The following is a 14388-nucleotide window of genomic DNA, read 5'->3' as shown; positions in this document are numbered from 1 at the left end:
TTACCTACACCCTCCCTTTCATTACTTTATACATTGGCAAACTCCCAAACTAAATAAAATATTCTTAGTTTGAGGGAAATAACCACCATCAAGTCTATATCACAAAGAGTACCTTATACATGAAGATACAGAAACAGATGCATGAGTATATGGATAAAGGAAACCTTTTGATATATTTTTCTAAAAACCTAAGGAGAAATCTGTAGAAAGCTGTATGACGATCTCACTAGGATGGATGAAAAACTATAGAAAGCAATAAAGAGAAAGTGGATTCGAAATCACTTTCAATCTAAAGTGGAGAAATTTGCTTGGTATCAGGAAAGTATTTACGACAATTCAAAATTCACTAAATACAGAAAATGTAAATCAGGAATCATGGGTTATAATTAACTGCCGAATATAAAACAGATAAGTGTAGGTTAAATTATGAAATTTTCTACAGAAATAATGATAAAAGAAACACTAGGAAAATGATTAGGCAAGAGATACACACAACGAAGACAAAAACAGCAAAGTCAACACAAGACTTACATGTGCCTAAAACAGACTTACGGGTTTATTTTATTGGGGACAAAATTAATAAAAAAGAGATGATTTTAATTATTTGTAGACTGCATTACTTGATGTGATGAAGCAAGAACAAAGTTATACTAGTAGATAATTTTAATCCTATCAAAATATGATACATCCTGTAGTTTCGTGTTTAGAATATGTGGTACCAGAGCAAGTGCAATCATGTTGATAAAATGGCTTTTATCAAGCTTTAATTCCAGAGGCATTTGTGTCTCCTGTAGTGGTTGGCTCAAAAAGAACCAATATTCATAGATTTGATTATGGAAATGAGTTTGAGTAAACTCAAGGAGATAGTGAAGGACAGGGAAGCCTGGTCTGCTGCAGTTTGTGGTGTCACAGAGTCAGACACAACTTTGCGACTGAACAATAGCATACAATAGGAATTCTGTTAAATCTAGAAATAGTGAAGAAAAGTTTGTAATAAATGAAAGGTAAAGATATGCTGTGACTGTCCCCTAAGGATAATGCAAAAGAGCATAGTTAGATTACTGGCATCAAAAGGACCCCTGGAGAAAAATGTATATGAGGCCAAAGTAGTGAGGCCACTAACTGCTCAGTGATTCTGGAAGAGCAACTGTCTCTGATAAGGAATTAGTGTATATTCCTCAGTTTCCTTAGGGCTTAGAGAACTACACTTATGTAGGAGTAGGAATCAAGCAGTTGAGAGTAAGAAACAGTCAAAATAGTTAACAGTACTTTGAGGGTTTTGGAGTTTAATTCTGCCAAATAAACTTGAAAAGTTTCATTGCTATACTTAAAGACTAAAATAATTGACATAATTCTCACTGTAAAACTATTTCTCTGTAACTCACACTGGAATGTAAGTTTCTTAATAGCAGGGGCAGTGAAATTCAATTCATCTTTAAATCTGGATCACTGGACACATTGAAGGTGCTCAATAAATGTTTAATTGATGAATAAATCTAAGGGTGAATGAAAAGCAACTGAAAGTAGTTATTTATGCCATCCATGCCAGTGTGATGGAATTTCTACTTTGAAAGGAATCAATCATGCCACTTTTGAACCATGTATTGCTTTTCTCTGCATTTTCTAAACCCAGCTTGAACATCTGGAAGTTCTTGGTTCATGCACTGTTGAAGACTCACCTGGAGAATTTTGAGCATTACTTTGCTGGTGTGTGAGACAAGTGCAATTGTATTGTAGTTTGAACATTCTTTGACATTGCCTTTCTTTGGGATTGGAATGAAAACTGAACTTTTGGTCACTGCTGAGTTTTACAAATTTGCTGACATACTGAGTACAGCACTTTAACAGCATCATCATTTAGGATTTGAAATAGCTCGACTAGAATTCCATTACCTCCACTAGATTTGTTTGTAGTGATGTTTCGTAAGACCCACTTGACTTCACATTCCAGGATATCTGGATCTAGGTGAGTGATCACACCATCGTGGTTATCTGGGTCATGAAGATCTTTTTAATATAGTTCTTCTGTGTATTCTTTCCACCTCTTAATATCTTCTGCTTCTGTTAGGTCCATACAGTCTCTGTCCTTTATTGTGCCCGTCTTTGCATATAATACACCCTTGGTATCTCTAATTTTCTTGAATAGATCTCAGGTCTTTCCCATTCTACTATTTTCCTCTCTTTCTTCGCATCAATTACTTGAAGGCTTTCTTATCTCTCCTTCCGATTCTTTGAAACACTGAATTCAGGTGGGTGTATCTTTCATTTTCTCCCTCGCCTTTCCCTTCTCTTCTTTCCTCAACTATTTGTAAGACCTCCTCAGCCAAACATTTTGCCTTTTTGCATCTCTTTTTCTTGGGGATAGTCTTGATCATTGCCTTCTGTACAATGTCACGAATCTCTGTCCATAGCTCTGCAGGCACTCTATTAGACCTAATCCCTTGAATCTACTTGTCACTTCCACTGTATAATCATAAGGGATTTAATTTAGGTCATACCTGAATGGTCTTGTGGTTTTCCCTACTTTCTTCAATTTAAGTCTGAATTTGTAATAAGGAGTTCATGAGACATGGTCGGATGAGACATGGTCAGCTCCTAGTCTTGTTTTTGCTGACTATATAGAGCGTCTCCATTTTTGGCTGCAAAGAATATAATCAATCTGATTTTGGTATTGACCATCTGGTGATGACCACCTGTAGAGTTGTCTCTTCTGTTGTTGGAAGAGGGTGTTTGCTATGACTAGTGTGTTCTCTTGGCAAAACTCTGCTAGCCTTTGCCCTATTTAATTTTGTACCCCAAGGTCAAACTTGCCTGTTACTCCAGGTATCGCTTGACTTCCTACTTTTGCATTCCAGTCCCCTGTGATGAAAAGGATATCTTTTTTTTTGGTGTTCATTCTAGAAGGTTGTGTAGGTCATCACAGACCTGTTCAACTTCAGCTTCTTCAGCATTACTGGTCAAGGCATAGACTTAGATTACTGTGATATTGAATGACTTGCCTTGGAAATGAACAGAGAAAATAAGAGAGTTCCAGAAAAATATCTGCGTCTGCTTTAATGACTACTCCAAAGCCTTTTGACTGTCTGGATAATGACAAACTGGAAAATTCTTAAAGAGATGGGAATACCATACCACCTTACCTGAGAGACCTGTATGCAAGTCAATAGTCAACAGTTAGAACTGGACATGGAACAACAGACTGATTCCAAATTGGAAAAGGAGTACGTGAAGGCTGTATGTTGTCACCCTCCTTATTTAACTTATATGCAGAGAACATAATGAAAATGCCTGCCTGGATGAAGCACAAGTTGGAATCAAGCCTGCCAGGAGAAATGTCAACAACCTCAGATATGCACATGACACCACCCTAATGGCAGAAAGCGAAGAGGAGCTAAAGACCACTTGATGAAAGTGAAAGAAGAGAGTGAAAATATGGCTTAAAACAGAACATTATAAAAACTAAGGTCATGGCATCCGGTCCCATCACTTCATGGCAAATAGATGGGGAAACAATGGAAACAGTGGCAGACTTTATTTTTGGGGGGCAAAGAGTCAGACATGACTGAGTGACTGAACTGAACCGAACTGAAAATCACTGCAGATGGTGATTGCAGCCATGAAATTAAAAGATGCTTGCTCTTTGGAAGGAAAGCTATGGTCAACCTAGACAGCATATTAAAAAGCAGAGACATTGCCGATTTGCTGGCAAAGGTCTGTCAAGTCAAAGTATGGTTTTTCCAGTAGTCATGTATGGATGTGAGAGTTTATCATAAAGGAAGCTGAGCACTGAAGAATTGATGCTTTTGAACTGTGGTGTTAGAGAAGACTCTTGAGTCCCTTGGACTGCAAAGAGATCCAATCTGTCCATCGTAAAGGAAAGCAGTCCTGAATATTCATTGGAAGGACTGATGCTGAAGCTGAAGCTCCAATACTATGGCCACCTGACGTGAAGAACTGACTCATTGTTTCCAAGACTCTTGATCCAAGACCTTGTCTTCAGTCCAATCATATATGTTGAATCTCAGTATACTTTCCTGTTTTATCTCAGATTTAATTTGTCAGGAAAAGAAATTCCCTCCTTATTATAGATTAATGATTATAATCTCTAATTAGATGCTCCATGTTGCTGCTGCTGCTGCGAAGTCACTTCAGTCGTGTCTGACTCTGTGCGACCCCATAGACAGCAGCCTACCAAGCTCCCCTGTCCCTGGGATTCTCCAGGCAAGAACACTGGAGTGGGTTGCCATTTCCTTCTCCAATGTGTGAAAGTGAAAAGTGAAAGTGAAGTCGCTCAGTCATGTCCGACTCATAGCGATCCCATGGACGGCAGCTTACCAGGCTCCTCCATCCATGGGATTTTCTAGGCAAGAGTACTGGAGTGGCTTGCCATTGCCTTCTCTGAGATGTTCCATACCTGCCCACTATTATGGCCACTACGTAAATGTGGCTATTTATATTTAAATTAATTGAGTTGAAATGCAATTTAAAAATTTCTCAGTTGCTCTGGACACATTTCAAGTACCCAGTGGCCTCAAGTTTAGTGGTTATAGGTTTGGAAAGCAGAGGTATAGAAACTTCTCATTACTGTAGAAAGTTCTGTTTGACAACACTGTTTCATGTAAATCAGCAGTCCCTTTCTCTGTCTCAAATCTTCTCCTATTTCCTGTATTTATTTAAAATTTTTTGTCCTTCCCAAACCTGATATTCCTTCTTTATGCCATATCTACTGGACAGATTTTTTTTAATACTTCCTAGCAGAGTACATCATGAGGAACGCTGGGCTAGAAGAAGCACAAGGTGGAATCAAGATTGCTGGGAGAAATATCAATAACTTCAAATATGCAGATGACACCACCCTTATGGCAGAAAGTGAAGAGGAACTAAAAAGCCTCTTGATGAAAGTGAAAGAGGAGAGTGAAAAAGTTGGCTTGAAGCTCAACATTCAGAAAACGAATATCATGGCATCTGGTCCCATTACTTCATGGGAAATAGATGGGGAAACAGTGGAAACAATGTCAGACTTTATTTTCTGGGGCTCCAAAATCACTGCGGATGCTGATTGCAGCCATGAAATCAAAAGACGCTCACTCCTTGGCAGGAAAGTTATGACCAATCTAGACAGCATATTAAAAAGCAGAGATATTACTTTGCCAACCAAGGTCTGTCTAGTCAAGGCTATGGTTTTTCCAGTGGTCATGTATGGATGTGAGAGTTGGACTGTGAAGAAAGCTGATCGCCAAAGAATGGATGCTTTTGAACTGTGGTGTTGGAGAATCCTCTTGAGAGTCCCTTGGACTGCAAGGAGATCCAACCATTCCATTCTAAAGGAGATCAGTCCTGGGTGTTCATTGGAAGGACTGATGCTGAAGCTGAAACTCCAATACTTTGGCTACCTAATACGAAGAGTTGACTCACTGGAAAAGACTCTGATGCTGGGAGGGATTGGGATCAGGAGGAGAAGGGGACGACAGAGAATGAGATGGCTGGATGGCATCACCGACTCAATGGGTATGAGTTTGAGTGAACTCCAGTAGTTGGTGATGGACAGGGAGGTCTGGTGTGCTGTGATTCATGGGATTGCAAACAGTCAGACATGACTGAGTGAGTGAACTGAACTGAACTGAGGGGCACCTTTTGGGCTTCCCTAGAGCTCAGCTGATAAAGAATCTACCTGCAATGCAGGAGACCCCAGTTCAATTCCTGGGTCAGGCAGATACCCTGGAGAAGGGATAGGCTACCCACTCCAATATTCTGGGGCGTCCCTGGTGGCTCAAACAGTAAAGAAGCCACCTGTAATGCAGGAGACTTGTGTTCGACCCCTGGTTTGGGAAGATCCCCTGGAGGAAGGCATAGGAACCCACTCCTGGAGAATCCTCATTTAGAGAGGAGCCTGGTGGACTACAGTCCATGGGGTCAGAAAGAGTCGGACACAACTGAACAACTAAGCACAGCACAGCACAAGGAACAAAATGCAAACCATCACTCGTAAACTTTTTATCATCTTACCGCAAACCTACAAACCTAAGTGAATTCATAGCCAGCATCTCCTTCTAATTGGAACTCCTCTTCAATGTCTATTTGTTTTGAATTTTCATATCTAGAACACTGATACTTAAAATGTTTCTCATTTCTCTATTTTATCTTCAGTTTGTCTCTCCCAATTAGCTCATTCCAGCAGTATTTTCATTTTTTTAGGTTCTCTTTATTTGAAATAGAACAATTTTTTTTACTCTATATCCATGCTTTTATCTACCATTTTAAAGGAACTATACTCACTGTAATCCTAATATAATAAGAACTTCACACTTCTTTCCTTAATATCTCTACTAAATCTGCTCCTATTCAGCATATTAATTTCCTGGCTATTGAATTCAAAATACATATTTCAGTACTTACCTTATTCAACATTCACTGAATACATAGCTTCCCATTTTTTTTTCATTCTTCAAATACTATATTTCCTTGGATTCCTTGACATCAGACTTTTCAATTATATTTATCTCACTAATAAAAAGCCCTGTGAAGTAGAAAACTTAGTCTTTCTTGACCATTACACTTGACACAGTTCCTGGTGCATATCAAGCACTGTACAAATAGCTATTGAATTCTAAAGTTTAATGTATGGGGCTTCCCTGGTGGCTCTGCCTGCAGAGCAGGCAGAAGGTAAAGCGTCTGGGTGGGGAAGATCCCCTGGAGGAGGAAATGGCAACCCACTCCAGTACTGTTGTCTGCTAAATTTCCATGGTAAGGAGCCTGGTAGGCTACAGTCCATGGGGTTCGCAAAGAGTTGGACAGGACTGAGCAACTTCACTTTCAGTTTCAAAGTTTAATGTATACCTCTTCATAGGTTAAATTTTATTAGAAATTCCTAAAGGAGTGCTTCCAAATCACCACTTAACAATGGATGGAGTTTAAAATAATCATGGAAAAATGATCAAGCATGAATTCTTCTTAATGGGACACTTACACAACTCCTTTTTCTTTGGGAAAGGAAGGAGTAAGGTATAGCCTATGACGATATTTAATATCTATCTATACACTTTCTCTGATAAACAACCTAATACTAAAGATTTCAGTAGATCTTCTGCAATCAGAAAGTGATTAAATATTGATTTTCTTTTATGTGCTAGACTCTTTCTTTGTTGCTAGAATAGAAAAAAAAGAAATAAGAATTCTCACAAGACATTTATTTATAATATAGAACGAGATATAGTTAATGGATATAAAAACAAATACAAGTGTAAGATATTGACAGATAATGATTGTTAAGAAGAAGATTAAATACAGTGTTCACAGTGATGCTTAGAATAGGTAGCCAGGGAAGGTTCTGTGAGAAGGAATCATTTAAATTGAGTCTGGATTAAGAAATGGAGGCATTTCCTAGAAAAAGCTTGAAAAACAGGAAACTCAAATTCATAGATCCTGAGATGGCAACATGCTTTTCATGATTAAATAGAGGAAAACAGAAAAAAAATTTAAAATCCAATAAAGTTACTAATGCATAATGGCTGATGGGAGGAAAGGAGGAAGAATTTAGAGAAGCTATCAGAGGCCAGATACAGCTCAGGCCATTGTTATGGAGTTGGATTTTATTTTAAGAGTAATAGGAAAACTTGTGAGGGTGTTCAGTGAAATTGTCAAGCTCTGATTTATATTTTAAAACCATCATGCTGGCTCACATTTGAAAAGACAAGGAGATCAAATGAGAGGCTATTTTTATGTTAGATGTCAAAGAGGATGGTGACTTGAACTATAAAATTAGTACTGAAATTTTGAGAAATGAATGTATTTTGAAGATATAAATAGTATGATTTGCTGATATACTGGAAACAGAGAAACCATTGTGAGAAAAGTATAAAAATCAAAGATAAATCATCTAAATGAATGATGGTATCATTTACTGAGTCAGAGAAGAATTAAATGAAAATTATTTCAATGAGAAAAGGTTAAGACTTTTGTATCCATCATGTTTAATTAAAGATGATTATTAAGCAATGACATTGAGCACCAAAATTAATTAAAATTAAAATAACTAAAATACATAATTATAGTATACATGTTTTAGGAGCTTAAGACTCATGGTAGAGGTCAGAATGGAGATAAAATCCTAGAATCATATTTGAAACTGCTGAACGGGAAAAGATAATTTAAAACGCACAAAATGAAATAAAAAGCAGATTCAACACATAGGTAGAACATTAAAGATAGTATCCTGATTATCAAAATATTTAGAGGCCTAGTAGGGACAAGGAGACAATTGTAAAAGGCATGTATAAGAAGGAACCCAATGGAAAAAAGAATATGTTTCATAAGAATGTGATATCCTGGAATTCCAGAGAAGAAAATGTTTAAACCAGGGAATTATCATCTGTGTCAAATGTTGAAGAGTGTTTGAGTAAGATGAGCCAGAGAATTGACTATTGGCTTGTGCAAGGAGTTATAGGATCCAGAACCACAGGAACAGCAAAGGCATAAATAACTCTTGCATTGTTGCAAATGGGAAAACAGAGTATGTGGTTCAGGTATCAATGACTTGTTGGGATTGAAACTGAGAAAAGGACATCTCACCTGATATTTATATCTTTCTATGAAATATAGAAAATATTGCTTGGGATTCAGGAGAAGAGGAAGTGATGGAGGGTTAAGAATGAGATTGTGTAAATAGTAGTCATGAAAAGAAACGTGTTAATCACTCAGTCCTGTGCCACTCTTCGTGACCCCATGGACTGTAGCCCGCCAGCCTTCTCTGTCCATGGAATTCTCCAGGCAAGAAAGCTGGAGTGGGTTGCCTTTCCTTTCTCCAGAGGATCTTCCTGACTCAGGGATCGAACCCAGGTCTCCCGCATTGCAGGCAGTTTCTTTACCATCTGAGTCATATGGCTGTAGTCATAGGTTGTGGGAAAATAAAGTTTTAAGGAAAGGATGGTAATATTTTCTGTTAATGTTATTTTCAGTCAAAACTTTTGTATATTTCTCTACAGCAACTTTTGGCTAAATAGAAATGAGATCCTGGCTTTAACTAGGATTGGAATTTTGTCAGGTGATAAAGAAAAAGGAAAAATAAGGAAAGAGTTCTAGGCTTGCAAAGGAATGAACATAGTACAGCACCATAGAATTTGGGATGGGTTTAGAGGGAACTGAGAACATGAGACTGTAGTGTCTACTATAAGAGTCATTCAGTTCAGTTCAGTTCAATTCAGTCGCTTAGTCGTGTCCGACTCTTTGTGACCCCATGAATCACAGCATGCCAGGCCTCCCTGTCCATCACCAACTCCTGGAGTTCACTCAAACTCATGTCCATCGAGTTGGTGATGCCATCCAGCCATTATGTTTATAATTATCAGAGTGGAATAGCAATACAGTGAGATGAAGGATGGGGATGAAGATAAAAAAAATGCAAGTTTAGAAATGGATCAAGTTGAGAAGTTTAGAGGTGATGTAGTTATGGAGGGTGACACTGAGATTAGGTAGGTGGTTAACTAAGGAGATCAAGAAACTGAGTTATACTAAATGGATCTTCAATGGATCTCAATGTTCAAATCATCATGGATGCTGATCTTAATAGTAGGGCAGTAGACGGAGGGTGTCAGTGATCTAGGTGTGGAAATCCTTATTGAAGGATGGAGAATGACTGGAAAGTCAGGAAGCACAAATAGTCAGAAAAGAGGTAGCTTTATTTGTGTTGGGCTAGGAACCCATCAACTAAATTTCTGTCTCATTCTAAAAATTGTGAGTCTGAAATTTTCAGAGAAAGATGGATGCCTAGCCTGTTATCTGCTATTAGCTATAATCTAATGGTATATTTGAATAATGTATTTAATATATTTTAATAATTTTAATAATATAATTTCAGACAAAGGGAAGTAAGCAGTTAACTATTTTAAAAGTACAACTATAAGCAAACATTGGAAACGCTTAGGAATTCAGATTCTGCTTTCTTGCTGTTCTCCTGTTAACTGATTATTATGCAAGTGTTACTCTCATTCAGCCTTGACTAAAAGCTCTCTAAAGTATATAAAGTTACCTGTTTATCTTAGTGGGCTTCCCTGGTGGCTCATATGGTAAAGAATATCCCTGCAATGGGGGAGACTTGCATTAGATCCCTGTGTCAGGAAGATCCCTGGAGAAGGGAATGGCAACCCACTCCAGTATTCTTGCCTGGAGAATCCCATGGACAGAGAAACCTGGTGGGTAACAGTCCATGGCATTGCAGAGTCCAACATGACAGCATGAAATGCCAAAATATATCTTTAATAGTTGAGAATGTTTCAGTGTCTGCAATTATGATTCTGAGCATGAATTTACTTATACATCATAGTGAATCTGAATCAATATAACTTCAAAAATTCTATTTCTCAAATTATATTTGCTGTAATTAAAAAAAAATCATTTTAGCCAAACCCAACAAAACTCTAGATTATTGACACTCCTATTAATATTTTTAAGGGATTATATTACCTTTGAAAGGTAATATAATACCTTATATTTGAAAGGTAATATAAATCCCTTATAAAGCATTTGAAAGGCTTTCAGAAGACAAGAACCTTTTAAAAAGTTGTGCCAACTTCCTAAATTTCAAGTTCATTCTATTAAAATGTACCAATCTCAGCACATAAGGATGAAGAGTAATTTTCAGCTCTAATCTTAGAACATTTTGTTTTGAAGCAATCTAAGTATCAAGATATTGTTATAGTTTACTAGGTCAACAGAATAGCTTTAATTTTTACTCTGAAAAATAATAGTGGTGCTAGTGTGATACCACTGGTATGTAAGTGAGAAATGCTGATATAACTATGGTGGAAGAAAGTGGAAAAATACATTAGAACTGGCAATCTCATTTCGTATTAAGATACAAAGACTGTCTTCAGTTTAATTTTGTTGACATGGTCAAAAAGTTTTATTTCTAAAATGTTTTCATATGTTCAATTTTAATGCATGTTTTTCATTCCTGATTTTAACTATCCTTAGACTTCTCATTTGAATTGACACCATAGTAAAACCTTATATTGTTGCAACTGTCTTTCTTAGTGAATTCCATTTTTCATTGGAGTGTGTTAAAAATTCTGGTTTGTTAAAAATTATTGGTTCATTTTTCTTCTAATTGTATAAACTTGAAGAGAATGAAAATCTGAAATCTCTTGCCTGGAGAGTTAATTTACCATTTTAATTATAAATTTGATATGAATAAAACAAGAGCTTTCCAAAAATAACTGGATTATTTCATTGAAAATAGAAATTAATTTATCTCATTATTAAGCCTGGTTTCTTAATTATGCTCACTTATTGATCCATACAGTGTGTCAAGCAAGCATTGTATTAAACACGGCACATATTAGAGAATGTGTTCTTTGTGGTTCCCATAAACCAAGACAAAAAATTTATATTAACCACTGATAGCTTATGTTTAAAAACTGTGTTGCAAACCAGAGAAAAAAATGTCATGAGTATGCTTCAAAGTAATTTGAAAGTAACTTGTGTTCATCAAGACAGTAAATTTAGGCAAATTAGGACATTTCTGTCTTAAAAAACAGTTGTTTTTCCAGTTTATAAGAATGCTTCAGAAACACTGAAGTGATTACTCCAAATTCCTGAATTTAAAAGTACTACTCAGAAAGCAAGTAATTCAAATGGAGAATGTACTACATGTTACATACCACTTTTTGTTAAAGGGTAGCTGATCTACAATATTATATGTTTCAAGTGTATAACAGACAAGTGGTTCAATATTTTCATGATTAGACTCCATGTAAAGTTATTACAGAATGATAACTATATTTCTCAGTGCTGTACAATACATTCATGTTGCTTATCTGTTTTTTACATAGCAGTTTGTATTTCTTAATCCTGTATCTCTGTTTTGTCCTCTTCTCTTCCCTCTTCCTACTTTTAATCATTAATTACTGATTTATGCTTGTGAATCTATTTCCATTTTCTTATATATATTTGTTTTATTTTTTAGATTCCACATAGAGATGATAACATTGAGTATCTGTTTTTTTCTGACTTTACTAAGCATTTTACTCTCTATGTCCATCCACGTTATTGCAAATGGCAGGATATTTATGGCTGAGTAATATTCATATATATATATATATATACATAAATATTATTGAATAGACTTCCTGTTGCTGGTTCAGGTCATTCACCTTCTTAGTTAAATTTATTTCAAGATATTTTATTCTTTTTGTTGCAATATTAAGCAGGATTGTTTTCTTGTTTTCTCTTGCTGATAGCTCATTATTTGCAAATAGAAAAGCAAAGATTTCTGTATATTAATCTCATGTCCTTCAACTTTACTGAATTCATTTATTAATTCTATTCATTTTTTGTTTGGTTGGTTTCTTTTTTATTTTTTTCAGTGAAGGCTTTAGGATTTTTTATGCATAGTATTATGCCATCTACAAATAATGACAGTTTTATTTCTTCCCTTCTAATTTGGATGATTTTTAATTTTTTTTGTTATATGATTGCTGTGGTTAGTATATCCGGTACTATATTAAATATCAGTGGTGAGAGTGGGTATCCTTGTCTTGTTCCTGATTTTAGAACAAAAGCTTTCAACCTTTTATCTCTGAGTATGATGTTAGCTGTGAATTTGTCATCAGTCCAGTTCAGTTCAGTCCCTCAGTCGTGTTCGACTCTTTGCGACCCCATGAATCGCAGCACGCCAGGCCTCCCTGTCCATCACCAACTCCCGAAATCTACCTAAACTCATGTCCATTGAGTCAGTGATGCCATCCAACCATCTCATCCTCTGTCGTCCCCTTCTCCTCCTGCCCTCAATCTTTCCCAGCATCAGGGTCTTTTCAAATGAGTTAGCTCTTTGCATCAGGTGGCCAAAGTATTGGAGTCTCAGCTTCAACATCAGTCCTTCCAATGAATATTCAGGACTGATTTCCTTTAGGATGGACTGGTTGGATCTCCTTGCAGACCTCTGATACAGGTAAATAAAGTTAAAATTTTCCAGGATAATGTTTCATCTTTATTTACATAAAACATCAGGTTAGCCTGCCTATTTGAGCTATGTGATATGCTGATCAGGCCCCTACCCTACTCTAATCCTACCTCTAATTCTACCTGCTGCATTCAACTGCCTGAGGCGGAAGGTAAATGAAAGGAATGAATGAAGCCAATGCTTTTTCTCTCTGCCTCTATGTTCTTTATCCAAATCCAAGATAGGTACCACAGAACAACATTCACTGATGCTCATTTCTTGACTTCTTTGAATTCACTGGGGATTTGATTGTCAAATTTCTTAATTTATAATATTGCTGCTAAGTCACTTCAGTCGTGTCCGACTCTGTGCAACCCCATAGACGGCAGCCCACCAGGCTCTCCCGTCCCTGGGATTCTCCAGGCAAGAACACTGGAGTGGGTTGCCATTTCAGTAGATTCTCATTATTTACAGATTCCATATTTGCAAATTTTCCAACTTTCTAATATCTGTTTATAATCCCCCTGTTAGCCTTAAACGTCCTTTTGTGATCATCTGCAAACACGCATAAAGTAGTGAAAACTTTGACTTTTCTGATGCTCATCTTTCCAGCTGAATTTGAACAAAGCAATACTTTGCTTTGTTTTTAACTCTGAGAATGAAAACTCTTTTTGTGCTCTATTTAATGCTGTAATTTATACGTTTTTGTGCTTCTTGGCTGATTGTATTGTTTAAAATGGCCTGCAAACATAGTGCTGGAGTACTATCTAAAAGTTAAAAAAGTCTATGATAAGACTTCCAGAGAAAATGTGTTTGTTAGATAAGCTTCATTTAGGTTTGAGCTGCCTTGCTTTTTGACTGTGAGTCAATAAATTAGAAATATATATTAAATAAGATGTCTTTAAACAGAAATACACACAAAACAAAATTATATATTGATTGACAAAAGTGTGACTAAAGCCTCTCAGATCCTAACTATGTATTTCCCCTAGGAACAGTGGGTCAATATTTACTAATTCAGCATTTATGGTAGCTATATAGAAAATGGAGAAGGCAATGGCACCCCACTCTAGTACTCTTGCCTGGAAAATCCCATGGATGGAAGAGCCTGGTAGGCTACAGTCCATGGGATCGCTAAGAGTCAGACACGACTGAATGACTTCACTTTCACTTTTATGCATTGGAGAAGGAAATGGCAACCCACTCCAGTGTTCTTGCCTGGAGAATCCCAGGGACAGGCGAGCCTGGTGGGCTGCCATCTATGGGGTCACACAGAGTCGGACATGACTGAAGCGACTTAGCAGCAGCAGCAACAGCATATAGAACATAACTAGCATAAATAATGAGAAACAACTCTTCATTATTTTATATATGATTATTAATAAATACTTCTCTTTATTTTTCTAATTCTTTTAAAATTTTAAAATTATTTGCTTATATTTTTGTCTACTGTC

Source organism: Moschus berezovskii, chromosome 5, assembly GCF_049115385.1.
Source record: "Moschus berezovskii isolate FMDL1 chromosome 5, NW_MosBer_1.0, whole genome shotgun sequence".
Classification (NCBI taxonomy): Eukaryota; Metazoa; Chordata; class Mammalia; order Artiodactyla; family Moschidae; genus Moschus; species Moschus berezovskii.
This window is presented reverse-complemented; position numbering follows the sequence as displayed.